This window comes from Macaca mulatta, chromosome 5, assembly GCF_049350105.2.
Source record: "Macaca mulatta isolate MMU2019108-1 chromosome 5, T2T-MMU8v2.0, whole genome shotgun sequence".
Lineage (NCBI taxonomy): Eukaryota > Metazoa > Chordata > Mammalia > Primates > Cercopithecidae > Macaca > Macaca mulatta.
In genome coordinates this window covers 47,308,820-47,328,275 of record NC_133410.1, presented here as the reverse complement: position 1 = coordinate 47,328,275, position 19,456 = coordinate 47,308,820, and the positions used below count along the sequence as shown (strand labels likewise).

At 39.0% G+C, this 19,456-nt stretch overlaps 1 protein-coding gene and 1 long non-coding RNA gene across 16 annotated transcripts in view; one reads left to right on the top strand and one right to left on the bottom strand.

Moving 5' to 3' along the window:
- Positions 1-2,736, bottom strand: part of LOC144341147 (uncharacterized) — a 64,251-nt gene extending 61,515 nt beyond the window's left edge. The window contains exon 1 of the long non-coding RNA XR_013417838.1: positions 2,573-2,736. This is a non-coding gene — a long non-coding RNA (uncharacterized LOC144341147). The remainder of the gene's footprint in view (positions 1-2,572) is intronic.
- CORIN (corin, serine peptidase) overlaps positions 1-19,456 on the top strand; it is a 261,847-nt gene that overhangs the window by 4,488 nt on the left and 237,903 nt on the right. The window lies entirely within an intron of this gene.

Here is a 19,456-nt window from a genome sequence, read left to right as displayed (position 1 = left end):
TGGTTACATATCTAGAAATGGGATCATATGGTAGTTCTATACAGTATGCTTGTACCATATGCTGGATCATATGATAGTTCTATTTTTAATTTTTTTGAGGAACTTCCATAATCTTTCCCATAATGGTTGCACCAATTTACATTCCTATGAACCATATACAAGAGATCCATTTTCTTGGCATCTAACACTTGTTATCTTTTGTTTTTTGATAATAGCCATCCTAACATCTTAACAGTGGCAAAGGGCTGAAATCTCTTTGTGGTTTTGATTTGTAGTTCTCTGATGATTAGTGATGTTGAGCATCTTTTCATATACTTACTGGCCATTTGTATGTCTTCTTTGGAGAAATGTCTATTTAAGTCTTTTGCCCATTTTAAAATCAGGCTATTAGCTTTTTGGCTACTGAATTGAAGGAGTTCCTTATATATGTTGGATATTAATCCTTTATCAGATATATGATTCACAAATATTTTCTCCCACTTTATAGGTTGCCTTTTCATTTTGTTGATTATATTGTTTGCTATGCAGAAGCTTTTTAGTTTAACATAATCTTATTTGGTTATTATTGCTTTTTTTGCCTATGCTTTTGGTGTCATATCCAAGAAATTATTGCCAAGGGCAATGTCAAGATTTTCCCTTACGTTTTCTTTCAGAAATTTAACGGTTTCAGGTCTTATGGTTAAGTCTTTAATCCATTTTAACTTGATTTTTGTGCATGGCATGAGATAAAGGTCCAATGTTATTTTTTTGCATATGTATAGCCAGTTTTCCCAGCACCATTTGTTGAAGACATATCTTTCCTCCATTGTATATTCTTGGCAACCCTGTCAACCATGAATGTATGGTTTTATTTCTGGGCTCTCCCTTCTGTTTGGCCATATGGCTGTTTTCATATGAGTACCATACTGTTTTGATTAGTGTAGCTTTGTAATATATTTTGAAATCAGGAGGTATGATACCTCTAGCTTTTTTTTTTTTTCTTGCTCATAATTGCTTTGGTGATTTGTTTCCTAATCTGTTTTTACTTGAGGAACCAGTCTCATCCTAGAGTTGGTGAGAAATGTCTCAAGACTTTTTCCACAGGCAGTTTTCTGTGACTCTAGAGCCATGTGATGCAATGGAGTCTCTTAGCCAATTGTGGTTGTTTAAATTGAATCAACATTAAATCAAATTAAAAATTTATTTCTTCAGTCTCCTTGGGCACATCTTAAGTGCTCAGTCATTTTATAAAGCTGGTGGCAACTGTATTGGGCAGCACAGATACATGATCTGCTTCATTGCAGTATGTTCTCTCAGGCAGTTCTAGAGCTTTCTTTTGCTTGAGTGATGATATAAGAAGATTTTAGGATGATGAAAGTTTTCCTAGGCCAAGGCACAGTGGCTCACTGGAATTATTGGGGGCTGAGCCAGACGGATCACCTGAGGTCAGGAATTCGAGACCAGCTTGGCCAACATGGCAAAACCCCATCTCTACTGAAAATACAAAAAAATTACCAGGGCATGGTGGCACCTGCCTGTAGTCCCAGTTACTTGGGAGGCTGAGGCAAGAGAATCACTTAAACCTGGGAGGCAGAGGCTGCAGTGAGCTGAGATCGTGCCAGTGCACTCCAGCCTGGGTAATAGAGCGAGACTCCATCTCAAGAAAAAAAAAAAAAAAAAAGAAAAGAAAAGAAAAAGTTTTCCTGTAAAGCACCTCTGTTTGCTTCTTTTTCTTTTAAAAAGTGGTTTCCTATAGCAGAATCACTTCTGTTTTCTTGAGGTCTCTTACATGGCTTAGGCATTTGTTGAATAGTAAATGGCCAGATCCATGTACAAATCACTGACAAGTGAGTATTAGTCACATAATCCTCTGAGTTCTACCCTTCAGCCTTGATGATTTTGCTTATGTATTGTTCTTTTCCCTCCCTATGAGCTTTACGGCTGATGATTTTCCTGACTTTAGAGCAGAAACGGATACAACAGAAGAAGGCTCTTCTCCCTCCATGTGTACTCCTACATGTTGTACCATTTTTTACAAGAATGAAAGCACTATAATACTAAGTTCAATGTTTGGGGGAAAGATCCACCAAGTGTTTAATCAGGCTTAAAAACTAATACTCCACTTCACTATGTAGGACCCCTTCTTGAACTCATCCTCATTTGACAAACTATACATTTTTCTTCCATGGCCTTCCTGGTATGTGTTTCTGTGTGTTCTCTTATTATAAGAACATCAGTCATATTGGATTTAGGCTTCACCCTAATCCAGTATGACCTTGTCCTAACTAACTACAACTGCAAAGACCCTATATCCAAAGGAAGGACACATTTTGAGGTTCTCAGTGGACATATATTTTGGAGACACTATTCAACCCATTACAGATGCATAGATAGGTCAGTCTTTTTCCCTAGCTGGATTTCTTACCCTATGAAGTATATTCTGTTCCTGAGGCTTTGCTAAATCTGCTTTAGTGCAAGCACAATCTGTAATGGTTATTATTCTCACAAACAGACGATCACCATGCAGGTTGGGAGATTATGTTCTGCTAATGAGCACTTTCTACCTGGGTGTGGAATGCATGGGATGACTCACCTTGGGACTGCTGAATCAGCTGTTCTTCCCCAAGCCTGTCACTGTCCTCGGCTCTGTCTTCAGTCTCTACCCTTTCTCTTCACTCATAAAGAGCCACAGACATCCTGGAGCACTGGCTAGTCTGTTCGCCTCATTCTTGAGCCTTCTGCAATAGCCTTTGGTCTGCTCTGAGCTCTGCTGAAGGGTGCCCATTAATTATGCCTTCCCCTCTGCCTGCTGGCAGTTGTCTCGATCAGCTCACCTTATAGTAGCTGTTTGCATATTTTCCTGCAATACATTCCTACATGTCCAAACCATCAGAGCTGGTGGTGACAAATGCAGTGTCAATGCTTGATCAGGCTGGTTGGGGATCCAAGGTGGTCCTGTAGGTGATCCATCTTGTCATTTAATGTCAGTGCTGAAACTCTGTAAGAGGCTCAAGACGACATCTGTGGAGAAGGGCCAGTCAGCCAACAGGGTGGCTTAGGAGCAGGGCAGAAAATACAGAGGCGAGTTGCGAAGACCATTTTGGTGTCTCCAGCTTGTGCTTCTTTAGCCCAGGGTCTCTTCAACCCGTTAACCTTTAGGTTGACAGCACTTGAAGAGTACCTTTTGTTTGTAGCACTTGTGGGAAGTTTTAAAGTCCTATGCAGCTATGAAAGTAAGTGTCAGTGTCTCTGAAGCCACAAAAGTGTCATTCTGCTGAAGTGTCATAGATTAAGATTGACAGTACCAGGAAATCTTAATCTGGGACTCCAAGAACCTCCTGAATGGTGGAAAATACTTTTATGCATAGTTCTGTTTGAATTTTTCTGGCTATATAGCACCACAACTCCCCAAGAAGTGAAAGCCATAAGCTAGACCTCAATAGCTTTAATGTATGAGAATTCAACTACAGAGTCTGGACAAAAAGAATACATTCATCCCCTTATTCAACAAACATTTATGTGACGGGTATATTATTAGGCACTTAGGAGATATCCATGAACAAAACAAGGATTCATGCACTTGTGAAGCTTAGTTTCTAGCTAAGCAATAAACCCTAAACCACGAGTGCAGGGAGGAGAGATGAATATTTAATTAATATGAGTCATTCTACTCAGTGTCCTGGAGTAAGAGCAAAAGATGAGAGAAAGGCATCTGCCATTAGTTTCAGAACCTGGTGCCTTTTACATGTATCCTTTTTTGCAGTTCCATGTGTGATCCTGGGTTTAAAGATTGTGCCATTTTATTCTCTAACCTCAAGCCAATTAATTAATCTGGTACTCAACTGATGAGCCGGCCTGTTCCAGCTCTGGAAAACAAAACAAAACAAAACAAAACAAAACAAAACAAAACACCACATGGGATTTATTGACAGAAGTTACATTGGTCTCCAATGTGACACTCTCTTAAGGCTTTTCAGGGATTAGTTTGACAGTACATAATTTTCATCTTCATGTGCCTATTGTAGAGCCTCATTCTGGGAGCAAGATGCTACTCCTCTGTAGTGTGGTTTGGAAATCAAAGCTACATTGTTTTATTTACTATTTCTCTGTCATCCTTTAAAACAGTGTTGTCCAAGTCAAGAACCATCAGAAAGGGGAGTTCAATAAGAAGTTGATACTACGCTGCTGAAATTTTACAGAAGTCAGTTAACCTTTTAGACCCTGGTTTACCTGTGTAAAATGAGGTAGTTGGACTATTTACTCTTTCAGGGTCTTTTTCCATCTAAAGGCTATAATTTTTATGTGGCAGCAGAAAATGAGCAGGACACTGCCCCATTTTACTTTATTCTTTCTCTCTTTCCTTTCTGATAGCTGATAAGCTGGTGTGTTTTTTCCTTCCTGACACCAGATGCATGGTATCTTTCCTAACAACCACTGCTGCAACTCTCTGACACCAACTGGGTGTCCAATAATTCAACTCAATTCTGACACATCTACCTGGAGTTAGTGTCAGATCCCACAAGACTGCACCCACTTTAGATGACAGTTGCAAGTTCTGGGCCACCTGCACTTCTGACTGGCCAAGAATCAGGGGTTCCCGTACCTCCCTCCCTCTTCAGGTTTGATAATTTGCCCTAATGGTTTACAGAACTTAGGATGACACTTAACTCACATTCACTGGTTTATGATAAAGGATAGGAATGAACAGCCAGATAAAGAGGTGCCTAGGCTAAGGTCCAGAAGGTTCAGAAGTGTCCTGCCCCAATAGAAATATAATGTTAGCCACAGATGTAATTTGATATTGTCTAGTAGCTACACTTGAAAAAGCAAAAATAAACAGATGAATTTAAACTTAATAAGATAGCTTATTTAACTCAGTAGATCCAAGATTTTATAATTTTAATATTTAATCAACATAAAAATTATTAATGAAATCTTTTACCTTTTTTTCACAACAAGACTTTAAATTTCACTACCCTTACAGCATTTCTCCATTCAAATGAGCTACATTGCACCTGCTCAATAACGACATGTAGCTAGTGTCTACAGTATGAGAGAGTGAGATGGTCCGAATAATGACCTCCTAGAATAAACCCGCGTCCTAATCCCTGAGACCTGTGAATATTATTTTATATGTCAAAATTGTCAAAAGGGACTTTGCAAATGTAATTAAATTAAGGATTTTGAGATGGGGAGATTATCTTGGATTATCTGGGAGGTCCTGATGTGATCACAATGCCCTCAGAGAGTTCAGGAGCTTCTGTCTCCATGGAGTTGGAGTGCGCCACCTCCCAGAATGTAGATGTGTTCACCAATTCAGAAATTCTAAGCCCTGACACTTAGGGGTTTTTATGGAGATTTTGTTCATCACACAGGCATGAGTATGTGGTTATTAATTCAATGTCTAGCCCTCTCTCCTCCTAGGAGGTTGGGGAGTAGGGCTGAAAGCTCTAAGCTTCTAATCAAAGTTTGGTCTTTCTGGAGACCAGCCCCTATCCTGAAGCTAGCTAGGGGTTTTCAAGAATCCAAGAATCACCTCGTTTGAACAAAAGGTGCTCTTATCACTTCTATCACTCAGGATATTCCAAGGGATTTAAAGGAGTCCTGTGTCAGGAACTGGGGAAAAAAGCAAATATATATTTCTGATTATGCCATAGGAGTGCTGCCTGGGTAAGGGGCATCCTACATGATCTTAGTGTCCGCTTCCCTCTTAGTGGGCATTTGCTAATTCTTCTTACAGTGACCCTCTGCCAAAGTGAAAAATTGCCTGTTCAACCCCAAAAGACCAATCAGAGGAAAGCTGGGAGGCAATTTAAACCACTATAGCCCTGGTTTCTCTGAGGGTATCTACTCTGGCTAGAGGTCAGATCTGAACATCTTACCTATGTATGCAGCTCTGGGTGGTGAACAGAACGAGGAGAGACAGTCATTGGTATCAGGGCTCTTCCACCAGATGGCCCAGCATCAAGCTAGGCACCAGGTGTGCCTCTGGGTGCTGAGGAAGTGTGATATAGGAGAAAATCTTCTTCTTTAAATAACTATGTAGGAAATACGCCCTTAACTTTGAATATGCATTCAAAGTTAAGAAATAATTTTTTTAGAAAACTGTAATAAAAATGTGCTCAGAATAGCAAAGGAGCAGAACTTTAAGGAAGAAAGGGAAAATCCTGAGACTCTGAAATTTAGGAGGGTTGAAAGTAAAACCACTCAGGAAGTAGAATGAGCCTGATTAAACCATTAAACCCAAGCCAGGAAATCAGCCAGGCAGCCTTGGGTGCAGAGGTACATAGACGTGGGCTCAAGTTCTAGCTTATCACTTACTGACTGGGTGCTCCTCCTGCAAGTTAATTTCCTTTAGGCTCCATTTTCTTCTCTAAAAAGTTGGAATAATACATCTCTTACAAGGCTGTAATGAGGACTTAATGAAAGAATGTATTAATGAAAATGCTTTATTAGAATGCATGTTGCTGGATAAATGTATTTTTTTTATTGTTACACTTACCTAATTGTGCATATCCCTAATAAAATATCCCTCTTGAATTGAAATCTTAATTGCAGGAATTTAGTAGCTCTCTCTAGAGAAAGAAGAAATGTTGCTTCCAAAGTCTGGGCTCTCTTATAAGTAAGGCAAAAATAAAACAACTGAAAGTTAATGTCACCCTGCCTCCTTTATGGTCTGTCGTAGGACTGCTCCAATATAAATATAATGTTAGCCACAGATGTAATTTAAAATTTTCTAGTAGCTGCACTTGAAAAAGCAAAAAGAAACAGATGAATTTAATCTTAATAAGGTAGCTTATTTAACTCAATTGATCCAAGATTTTATAATTTTAATATGTAATCTACATAAAAATTATTAATAAAATCTTTCCTTTTTTTTCATACCAAGTCTTTAAATTTCACTACCCTTACAGCATTTCTCAGTTCAAATGAGCTGCATTGCAGGTACTCAATGTCAACACATAGCTAGTGTCTATGGTATTAGAGAGTACAGGGCTATATGGAGCGAGATGTTCTGAATAATGATTCCCTAGATAAACCCACATACTAATCCCTGAGACCTGTGAATATCATTTTATATGTCAAAAGGGACTTTGCAAATGTAATTAAATTAAGGATTTTGAGATGGGGAGATTATCTTGAATTATCTGGGAGGTCCTGATGTGATCACAATGCCCTTAGAGAGGCAGAAAGGTCAGAATCACATATGACAATTAGTGATGGTGGATATAGAGATGGGGGGAGGAATGTGCTTTGAAGATGCAGGAAGGGTCCTCAAGCCAGGGAATAGAGGCAGCCACTATAAGCTGAAAAAGGCACAGATTTTCCCTTCAGAGCCTTCAGAAGGAAGCAGCCTTGATAACACCTTGACTTTAGTCCAGTGAAACTGATTTCAGACTTCTGACCTCCAGAACTGTAAGATAACAAATTTGTGTTCCTTTAAACTACTAAGTGTGTGGTAATTTGTTACAGCAGCAAGAGGAAATGACTATATAACTGATACACAAATATTCACATCATTTCCAAGCCTGTTTGTTGCCCTGGCTGCAGAGTCTTAGACAATCACAGTTGGCTTCATCTCAGCTTGTGCTGGAGTATGCATTTGCAGTCATTCCTAGGGTTTTTGTGCATTACTGCTATCTTCCCTTAGCGCTGGGGTCTATTTCTTTCTCTGACCCAATTGCCACCTTTGATGCAAAAACTCAGTTGGTGTCTTATCACTGCCCTTAAGGACGAACAGAGGAAGGAGGTTTCCTTATTAGGGTATAGTGTGCAGGAGAAAAAAGCAATGGTTGGCTGGATTCAGCGGCTCACGCCTGTAATCCTAGCACTTTGGGAGGATGAGGCTGGCAGACTGCCTGAGGTCAGGAGTTTGAGACCAGCCTGGACAACATGGTGAATCCCTGTCTCTACTAAAATACAAAAATTGACCAGACGTGGTGGCAGGCACCTGTAATCTAGTAAGCTAGTCTGGAGGCTGAGTCAGGAGAATCATTTGAACCCAGGAGGCAGAGGTTGCAGTGAGCCGAGATGGCGTTTTGTACTCCAGCCTGGGTGACAGAGTGAGACTCCATCTAAAAAAAAAAAAAAGCAATGGTTTGAAAAAGTCACTGGTGCTCTTCACTATCTGCTCACTTTTTTTTTTTTCTGGTAAGTGTAAAAATGTTCTAAAAAGTCTATTCATTTAAAAGAATTACTGCAATGTGGGCTTGGGATTCAAGTGTAACTCTTACATCTTCATCTATGAATGTTGGCGAATGTGTGATTAGGCCAGTGATTCTGGAACTTTAGTGTGCATGAGAATTACCTGGAGGGTCTGATCCAACACAGATGGCTGGGTCCCATTGTCAGTTTCTAATTTAACGGGTCTGGGTTGAGACCCAAGAATTCATGTGTCTAGCAAGTCCCAGGTGATGCTAATCAGCCACAGATAGGTGTGGTGTGGGAGAGCCGAGCAGAATACCTCGCCTGCAAGGGGGACTCCCAGGCCTCACTTCTATGGGGAGGGGGCCACATAATTGCCAGGAAAGACTCTGAGGCTGGCTTTCCATCACTGAACAGGACACTTACAGAGCCCTCCTCCAGCAACAAGCACAGCAATTGGTTGCTAAGGAACTGGAGAGTCACACACAGCCTCTCTTGCTTGGCTGTTTTGTGTCTCACACCCTGAGGCCTGAAGAAGATGACAATTCTGAGCTTCTCAAGTCTCAGTTAAAAATACCTCATTTGCCACAGGCCAGTGGTGTGCTCACATTTCCCAGCTGGAGTGACTCCCTGGACCTGGGGCTGCCCTGGTGGAAAGTCTATAAGCAGAAAATACCAGATTAAAAATAGGCCTGGGGAGGCCCCTCAAAGCTGGCATACCCAGCTGCCCACGTTGGGTAAGCAAGGCAGAGTGGGGAGGAATCTTTCAAGCCAAGAATGACTGAAGGACTGTCTGGCCGTGTCCAGTTTCATTCCCTAAAGAGGTTAGGACAAACTTGAAAGTTTAGCGTTCTCTTTCCCCTTGGCCTTTGTGGTTTTTAGAATTCAAAATCTAGACTTGGATATACAGCTCTAATCTGGCTTGTGGTGATTTTTATTCTGCCTTCTTCTGCATAACAATAGAATCATAACAGTAGGACTGAGTTTCCATCCTGTTTGAAATTAAAATAAAGAAGGTGAACCTGGGGCATGGTGGCTTATGGCTGTAATCCCAGCACTTTGGGAGGTTGAAGGAAGAGGATTGCTTGAGGCCAGGAGTTTAAGACCAGCCTGGGCAACATACTGAGACTCTGTCTCTACAAAGCAAAAAAAGAAAGAAAGAAAGGCCTTTCCTAAGGCATCCTAGTAAGAACGTGAAGTGGTCCCAACAAAGGACCTGCAAGATCTCACCTGTGTGTGCCTTGGTCAGTGGTCTGAGTTGTTTTATGACAAACTCAGCTTACCTGTTTGACTGGCCTCCTGGTAGCACTGTGTGTGTAGTTTTTTTTTTCTGTTGTTGTTTAACATTACCTCTGTTAACTGAATATAAATAAGGGGAACAAAAATGCTCTTTGAATAAGAAATATATATTCCTAACTAACAATATTCTCAAATCATTTCATGTCAGTCACTCCTAAAAGTGATCTTGTATTGTTATTCCTCTTTTATATATGCTTTAGGAGAAAAAAGGAGTAAAAAAAAAAAAAAAAAAAAGAATAGCATTGATTGCTTTCCAGAGATTTCAAAACTTTGGATTTTCCTATTCCTTGCTCCTTGGTGAACAACTCAGTCCTGAATTTGTTCAGTGGACAGAGTAAGGTAGGTTCTAAAGTGTGGGGAGGGACAGCAGCATGTCAGCCACATCAACAAGGACAGCTGGCCAGCAGAGTATGTTGGTGCCCAAGCAGGGTAAGGATGGTGTCTGTGGAGGTCAACCTAAGATGGGGGTCGGGGTCTGAGTAGGAGGAGGAAGGTGTCCATGCATAGGAGGGCCAGGGCAGATGAGCATGGCATCTGGGACAGGGTGAGCATGGCACCCACATGGCAGCTGGGGCTGGGACATGGGAAATTAGTTACAGACTGGGGGATTGATCAAGCAATTAAATGTATTAACAGTAAGCCAGCTTTCTCCCTGTTGGAAAAGGAGTTAAAAGTATAGAAGGCATAGTAGATCTGGACCTCTGTGATATGGGATTGAAATTGGAGATATGGGTATAAATGTCTGGTTTTCAATGTGTAAAGATAGATATAGAAATAAATACAGAGGCCTATGTGTATGTGTACATATGTGAATGCACACACAATATAAATACATTTTTTCCACATAGTTCTTTCTACTGAGAGAAATTGGGAACAGCAACACCCCAGGAACAATTAGCACATCCTATGCATACCAAGGGGCCCTCAGATCTTGTTTTTTAATGTCATTTTCTACAAAAAGTAACCAGGATCCTTGGAGAAATGGCTGATTCCAAGGGTGATGCAAGGCTAGTACCAGATGAATCCAAAATATCTCGTTCCAAAAAGCAAGGAAATGCTCAAAGAATGATGGGGCATGTCACAAGGACACAGCAGCCAGCTTTAATGAACTCCCATTGACCAAATGAAGGGCAAATTGAGGATCTAAGTAAATTATGATAGTAACAAATTATAAACCATTGAATGAAATAGGAAAACAAGAGTCCATTCTTATGTAAGCAAATAAAAAAAGAAATGGGGCTAGGCATGGTGGCTCACGCCCATAATCCCAGCACTTTGGGAGGCCGAGGCGGACAGATCACGAGGTCAAAAGATTGAGACCATCCCGGCCAATATGGTGAAACCCGTCTCTACTAAAAATGCAAAAATTAGCTGGGTGTGGTGGCACACACCTGTAGTCCCAGCTACTGGGGAGGCTGAGGCAGGAGAATCGCTTGAACCTGGGAGGTGTAGGTTGCAGTGAGCCGATATCACACCACTGCACTCCAGCCTGGCGACAGAGTGAGACTCCGTCTCAAAAAAAAAAAAAAAAAAAAAAGGAAATGGAAAGTTTGAAGAGATGGGATATTAACATGGTTTCAAAGTACCTCTCCACAAAATAATGTTACAATGGGGAGGCTTGACCCACCCCAACAGTATCATGTGATAGATATGACTGTCATCAATAAAAGGACAAATTGATAGGATTCAATGAGAACAAGGCAACGCCATTTTTGTGTTATTTCTCCCAAAGATGTCTGAATTTAATCCTAAACCACAACTGAGGAACATTCTACAAAACAACCGCCCTGTAATTTACAGAAGTGTGAAGGTCATAAAAGATAAGGGAAGACTGAAGAAGACTAAAGAGACATGAAAACCAAATGTAATTGTGATTCTAAATTAGATCCTTTTGGTAGAAAGGGTATTATTGAGACTAATGGAAAAACCAATGGGGTCTGAGAATTAGGTGGTTGCAATGTATCAATGTAATCTCTTCATTTTAATGGCTGTGTTGTGTTTAGGTAGGAGAATGTCCTTGTTTGTAGGAAATATCCATTAATATATTCTGGAGCAGTGAGGCATCTGGTTAGCAACTGAGTATCAAATGGGTCAGAAGAAAAGTTCTTTGTACTGTACCTTCAACTCTTCTGTAAACGTGTGTGTTTTAAATTTTTTAAAAAGGAAAAAAGCAAATAAATTTTGTTTAATAATTTCAGAAGATATTTTACTTTTGCGGTTTTTTAAAATCTAAGACAAACTTTATTTGTAGTCATGGACATTTTTTCTTTTTGAAAGTAGTGAACAATTTAGTATACTGTTAATATACAACTTAATCTTAAATGAAATATTTTCCCCCTAACTTCTTCAGTTGAAAATATTATTATTTATAATCCTTTAATTCACATCCACAATTCTTAATTGTGTTTCCTTTGAAAAGGATAAAAGTTGATACATGAAAGCTAGGCAAGTATTAAACATTTATAGAACTCTTTTAAATTAGTTTAGTCTGCTTTAATTTGGATCTGGAGGTATGTCTTTTCATAAGCAAATTAGGTGCATCTATAATATACATAGTTTAAAACATTTATCATTTCTATGTTTGGTTTTGTCTCAAAGTACAGATAACTTTAGCACTGGGGAGAAATGAGACAATCGTTTAAAAAATATTTTCTTGCTTGGGAATACCAACTGTGGAAAGATATCAAAACAAAATTTTAAAATGTGATGGATGGAACAGTGGGATCTATACTCTCAAAAGCCTTCTTTTCTTTATATCAACTTCTTATAATTTTAGAAAATGATACATAATTCTTAATACCTTGAACTCTGATCATAAATATTAAACATTCAGTACAGTTTTTATTATAAGTATGTATTAACATATTATTTAAAATATTTAAAACCATCAGTGGAAAGAAGCAGGGAAGGTAAATTATTTGATTATGACTGAAATAATAATTCTAATAATTTATATATAAGTACTTATAGTAAACATTAATTAACATTCCTCATCATTGAAATATTTTCAACATGAGACTGCTCTCTGTTGTAGTTAAATTGAACATGTTTTAATAAAAAGGTTGAAGTCAGTTTGTAAGTTCATTTTATTATTTTTTTTTTGAGATGGGGTCTCGCTGTGTCACCCAGGCTGGAGTGCAGTGGCATGATCTTGGCTCGCTGCAACCTCTGCCTCCCAGGTTGAAGCGATTCTTCTGCCTCAGCCTCCCAAGCAGCTAGGTCTACAGGTGGGCGTCACCACATCTGGCTAATTTTTGTATTTTTAGCAGAGATGGGATTTCACCATATTGGCCAGGCTGGACCTGAACTCCTAACCTCATGATCTGCCCACCTCGTCCTCCCGAAGAACTGGAATGACAGGCATGAACCACCATGCCAGCCATAAGTTCATTTTTCACATTGCCATAAATTACTTATGCTGTACTATCTATAGCATTTTTTAATTCATAAAAAGTATGACTCAGTCTATAGCATTAATCACAATTGTAATTAAATGAATATTTGTGTAACAATTGACTCTATTTTCCCCTTGATAGTTTGTGTATTCCATAAGGACAGGGACTATTGACTTGTCCATATTTTATTTCTACCTCTTAGCACAGTTTATCAGATCACTTTCTCATGTGTTTTACATTTTTTATTGTGAGCTCATTTTTTGGGCAGGGGGCAGTTACAGAAGTGCAGAGTGGTTTTGGTTTGCTTCTGACAGGCACCCTAGTGGAATTACCAGTCTGAGATCTACTTTTTTTTTTTTTAATTATTATTATTATACTTTAAGTTCTAGGGCACATGTACTTTTATATTAATTTCACAGCTTGGGAATTCCACACCTGCTGCACAATGTAAATTTGTACCCAAGTCTGCTCATGAGACAGGCTTGGAATTTTTCATTTCTTATAAGAGCTTTTTATTGTTTTCACTTTTATGGGGATACATTATTTTAGTCCTTTCCTTGGGCTAAGTGGAGCTTTCTAACTTCCCTTTCACTGACAATGTAGCACTGTGAAAGTCCCAGATTTATTTAAGGTTCTCATTTCCAGCTCCTAACCTAGGCCTTTTCTCAGGTCTCTTTCTTGGCATTCAAACCCCAGACCCAAGCTCCTGGTTTGACATCCAAGAAAATTTCTCTCCCTCACCCTAATTATTTCCCTCTAACCCTAATTTCCAGAATGTCTTAGCCCCAACTTTTACACCTCCTGTTCTGGCTTTCAGTTTCCCCTTCTTTTCTTGCTCCTAGAAATTCCTCTCTCTTTCTTTTGACTGCAGCTATGTATTTAAACCAGCATGAACAATAGTTGAAACCATGGATGGTTCCATTTTAAAGAAGAAATGTGTCGGGAGGGGAGGAAAGTGACACTTTCCAGAGTCAGGCACTTTTATACTCTGGACATTCCCCAAACCCTGGGAGATGGGGCTGCTTATTTGGCTTCAGGATTGTAAGAGAAGTTTCAATTAGGATCCCCCTGGATGGTCTATAAAAGTATTGGGAAGCATTCTGTGTTTGGTAGCATTCTATGATTATAAGTTATGAAAACCTCTTAGAACTGGCTAAACCAAAGAAGGTGATTTTATCTTAGGCTTATTTGGTGTCTCACAGATCCTAAGGGCAGGAAAGCAGGCAGGTACCAGGAGGGACTAGAATTTGGAGGTAGAAGGCTGGTGGGAATTAATGGAAGAGAATAAGCTTAATTATGGGCATCAAGGTACACAGATGAGATGCAGGATGCCTCTGATCTTTGTTTCTGAATCTGGATCTTGTGAAACCCTTATCCAGTTAAGGCTATTGGGATCATTTCTCCTCTCCCTTTCCCGTTTTTGGGAGACTGATTCCCTTCATGTCTCTCACTGCTTCTGTCTCCTGCTTTTTTACATAGGAAATTATTACTCATTGTAGAGAGATTGTCTTTCCCTGGCCATTTTTGTCTCTGTTTGTCCCCTCTTCCTCTAGGAAGGCCCAGTTGAGTTTGCAAGAGTTTAACTTCCTTCTTAATTTAGTCATTTCCCATCTACATTTTCTGTAGGTTCAGTACTCTTTGCTGGGTTTACTTTTAGTTTCTCTTTGTTTTCTGGCCATGATCTTTTTCCAACTTGCTCTTCTAGACTTCCTTTGTGAAGTCTCCCATAGTGAGAAATATCAGATCGGTAGATTCTGGGTCTGCCGAAAGCTTTCATCTTCAAGTAAATCCTGTCTACCATTATCCTCCTGAGTTGGCTAATTCCCACCCAGAAGGTGTTCTCCTCTCAAATCCGCATCTAACCTAGGCTTGGACTCAATCTATTATGGGTTGCCCAGCTCCCTTTTAAATATTTTTCATTTTTGCTATGTCTTCTCTTTTTCCTAATTCCATAAATTTTCTATTATATTACACACACAGTACTTACGTACTCACCTATGATAACTGTGTCAGGCTGAAACTTGACGCTTAAGAATTATCAGATAATTTTATGTTGATTTTCCAGATCTTACCCTGTCCAATACATCCAGATTTCCAATACCTGCTTGGCATAGTTGTCCAATCTTTTTTTTTTTTTTTTTTTTTTGACAGCGTCTTGCTCTGTCACCTAGGCTGGAGTGCAGTGGCGTGATTACAGCTTACTGCAACCTTGACTTCCTGGGCTCCAGTGATCCTCCCACCTCAGCCTCCCAAGTAGCTGGGACCACAGGAGTGCACCACCATGCCTGGCTAATTTTTGCATTTTTGTTAGAGATCGGTTTTTGCCATGTTGCCTAGGCTGGTCTTGAACTCCTGAGCTCAAGTGATCCACACTTCTTGGCCTCCCAAAGTGCTGGGATTACAGGTGTGAGCCACCGTGCCTGGCCAGTTGTCCAATCTTTTAGGCATGGTTCCTTAGTTGTTCTTACAATCAAATGTCTATCTGCAGCTTTTAAAAACCTACCTTTTAGTAATTTATCATATCCTTGACCTTTTGGGGACAGTCAATTCATTTGTTTTCTGAGATCTTGTCTTTATTCCTCTGTTTGATTTATTTGAGTTCCAGCCATACTTTATTGTCTAGTAGCTCTCAGAAGCATCTCTCTCTTTCCAATAAACTATTTAAGCATATTAGATTTGGGCGCAACTCTTTGCTCGTTTGTATCTATCCGCACAGACCTTCAGAGTCTCACTTTTTCCTTCTCATCTGCTCAGCCTATCTGCTCAAAACTCAAACTTTCTCTTAAGGAAAACTATCTCTTCCTCTAATTTAGTAGTTTAGTCAACTCTTTTTCAGAAAATAAGACTGAACTATGTTTTTCAAACCATTTCAGATATTTTTTGACCTCCTGAGATAAACATTCTGTAGAGACAGGATGTTTAATGCACAGACCTTTGAATTGCCTTTTCAGCCTTTGCATTTGCAAAAGTTTTATTGAGTTGTGTTCCTACTTCACCCCAAGAAGAAGGAATACATGATGATAAAGTCTTGTATTTTTTTTTGTTTTCAAATGAAATCTACCACCTATAGAAGGGTAAATCTACAGCTGAATCCATGAATTAGGTCTACGAAATCTAGAGACTGGGTCAGAGATTATTTGTTTAACAAATCCAGGGTGAACTTAGGATCATGTGATAGAGGGTGGCTAGAACCTGTGAACAAACTCTGTGCATCTTAAGGATTGAGGTCTCCCCTTGTCTGTTTCTTTCCATGGCCCTGAATGTAGCTTAAAACAACATAAGGAGGAATAGAATTTGGGGCAGCCTTTCTTCAGTTTAATACTTATATTAAGACTGGCACAAATAGTCAAAACTAGAAGCTCACATCTACTTCTTGAGAACCAAAGGATCTCAGCTGTTTTGTAGTTTCCAGGCAGCACCTTTTGTCCTGTTCACCTCCAGAAGCTAAAAACTTGATCCTATCTCAGCCACAGCTGAAACATTGGGTCTGTTTTTGAGGGAACCGGCATAGGCTGCAGAGACTGTCCACAGTCTAAAGTCCTACAAGGACCATGTTTGGTATGGGTCCACCAAGGCTTAAAGCCTCATGCTCTGTCAGCCCAAGAAATAATCGCTCCATGTGTGTTTTTCCCCCCAGTACCACTCCATACTGTCTTAAGACTCTTGGTTCAAGAGTAGTATATGTTAGGTTTTAAAGAACTTAATACATTCTGTCACTTATTTTTGATTGACATTCAATTGATGTTGACATTCAAATTCTGTGTTCTTTTTGTTCCAGGTAGGGTGATGGTCACACACAATTAAGAGACATAATGGTTATTTTTTTTAATGTACCATAGCTCTGTGGAAAAAAGACATAAGCCTTAGTGCTTACCTAAAGACCTAGTGTTTATTAATTGCCTATAGGAAGGGGAACAGTTTGCTTACTGAGGGCTGTGTCTTGTATCCAGAGAGTCAAGCTGACCACACCATATTGGCTCAATAGATGATTGCTGAATGGCCCAAAAGGTTCTCAACTAGTGAAGGTGGTACTCTAAAGAACATTTGGAAATAAAGTAGGAGATATCTGTTGGTCACAATGTGTGTATTTGTGTGTGTATGTGTTATGGCTGGCATTTATTAGGTGGTGGCCAGGGATGCCAAATGTCCTGCAATATGCGAGAGAGTCCATCAGTGAAAAATTGTCCTTCTCAGAATATCAATTATATTGCTTTTCTTTGGCCTCCCTCCTCCTTCAACCAACAGATATGTGCTTTGAGGCTCATTGGAATGAACGCTCAAGAAATACTGTTGTTTCGGTGCAAAAGTTCACTCTGCACCTATGGTTGATTTGTTGTTGTACTTTTTACATGTCTGCATTACGCTAGTCACAGGGTATTGAAGTCACCTGTGAAGCTGTATATCTTCTTGGAGGTGAGCTGTTAACTCCCTGAGGACAGGGACTATGTTTTCTTCATCTTTATAGTCCTATAACACAGAATAGATGTTACATAAGCATTTGTGGAATAAACCAAATTAGTGGGATTTTAACATGTCATGTAGACGTGTTTTGTAATGGAAACCTCAACACAGAATTTCTCATTTTTCAACTAGAATATTTGTGGAAATATAGCAAAAACATATAATGAATGTTAAGCTTGGAATTCATCTTTTGCTTTAGGTGTTCAGAAAGAAATTGCTGCTTCATCTAATGCATGACATCATTACTTGTATTTTTTCACTGCAGGATTCCTTTTCAGCAGGTAGGTTCAGTAGGTTAATTGTTTTCAACGTCTGTTTATGTTTTACTTTGCATTGAAATGCCTGAAATGAATTGTGGTAGAGCATAAAATCCATTTTGTCTTGTATGCTTTCCCTGATTATTTTCAGCTGTAGAAAGTCCATATTTTAATTCTCTACTCACTTTGACAATCTGTTTCAAGTTTTAAAAGTCACAACATTTCCCTTGTTATAGGATCAGTGAGTCAATTAAGTTTCTAAGATTTGCACAAATTCAGGAGCCTCCTTAGCGCTAAATGAAATGTGGGTTTGGCTTTATGCTAAATGTTAGACTCCTTTGGATTTTACCATAGCTTTCTTAGAAACATAGTATCAAATAATCAAGATGTGAAATTTAAAACATTTTTATCAATAAATATCAAATATTTAATTTCCCAAGAAATGGATAACCCAACCCTCTTTCGCCGTTGTAGTCTCTATTGTTTTAAAAAATATAGATTGAAAAACTGACCTTTAAGATTCTCCAATATATGCAAAAAGGGTTCTGATATCTACCTTAAAAGGAAACTTTATTACTTTAAAGTTTGTGTCTTTCATAAAATGATAGTATTGGCAAGTTTGAGATTGAGGGCAAAGTCATCTTCAAAAAGGACACAGGATCCTATTTATCTATCTTGTCTGGAAAATGAGGAGCCTACTGTTTCTTCCCAAAATCATCGTCTGTAACTATTACACAAATATGACCCTTCTACAGTGCACTGAAGAAAATAGGATTTACTTAAAAGGCTAAGCTATTCCCTTATTGCCTCTGAAGATATCTCCTTATTTAAATAAGGATAATAACTTTCCTCCAGGGAAACTAGATTGAGCAAACTCTGAACTATGTGTTAAAAAAAAAAAAAAATCAGGACTCTTGAGTTTTCTGAACTTGAAGGAAACATTTTTTTTTTTCGTTTTTCTTTTGCTTTACTAATTTCACTTTACTTTTGGGATATTTGTGGTTGGAGAAAGACCTTTTTATGCCTTATTTGCAGATATGTAGATACGGTTAAGAATGGAAGATGACTTTATAAGGTCATGTAGATTTTCAGTGGCTGAGACAATATTGTACAAGTTGCCTTTGAAACATTCCAGTCTCCTCTCTCACAGTTCAGACTTCAGCTAAACAATGTATCCTCAAAACAGAAACGCTAGTGTGATATGGTGCCTGCGTACTGGGTTATTATTATCTAGTCTCTTTGATAGGATACATATTTTGCTGGTATTTAGTCTCCATATTGAATCTACATTCTGGGATATGTGATTCTGAAATTTGGGAGAGGACTATATGGTGCTGTTATTTTGTTAATTTTCAAATGGAAAATGTGGGCAGGGTTGGCTTGCAGTACCATGTGTTCTGGTGTGAACTGAGTAATTTCATTTTGAGAGATGGCATGAGTTATTTGAATTTCGTATGCTTCAATTACATGCCAGAAAATGGGATTAAAAGACTTACTGAAAACCAGATGCTTGTTCTTTATGTCTCCTGGGATATTAAAAACAAACATCACAACAAAAGATATTTGGGTTTGGAATAATTCCCTGATGGATGATTTTGGAGGCATTTTGCTTGTTGGTTGAGGGAGAGCTATTATTGTAGAGAATTGACAGATGCCTGGCTTGAGAACTATCCATATTATTAATCTGTTACTCAACAAATCTACTTTTAATTCATGTGAGGGTCACTTTCATAATTTTTTAAGAACAGAGTAGGAAGCATCTAGCACTGTCCATTTTTCATCTTAAATGAGGGGGTAACAAGTGACTTGTTTTTGCTCTATAGACAGAGTGGAGATGGATTGGCAAAACTCCATCTCTAAGACTGAAAGAAGAACACCGATCACATTTTGGCATAATGATTGTGCAGGACAAAGTTCCAA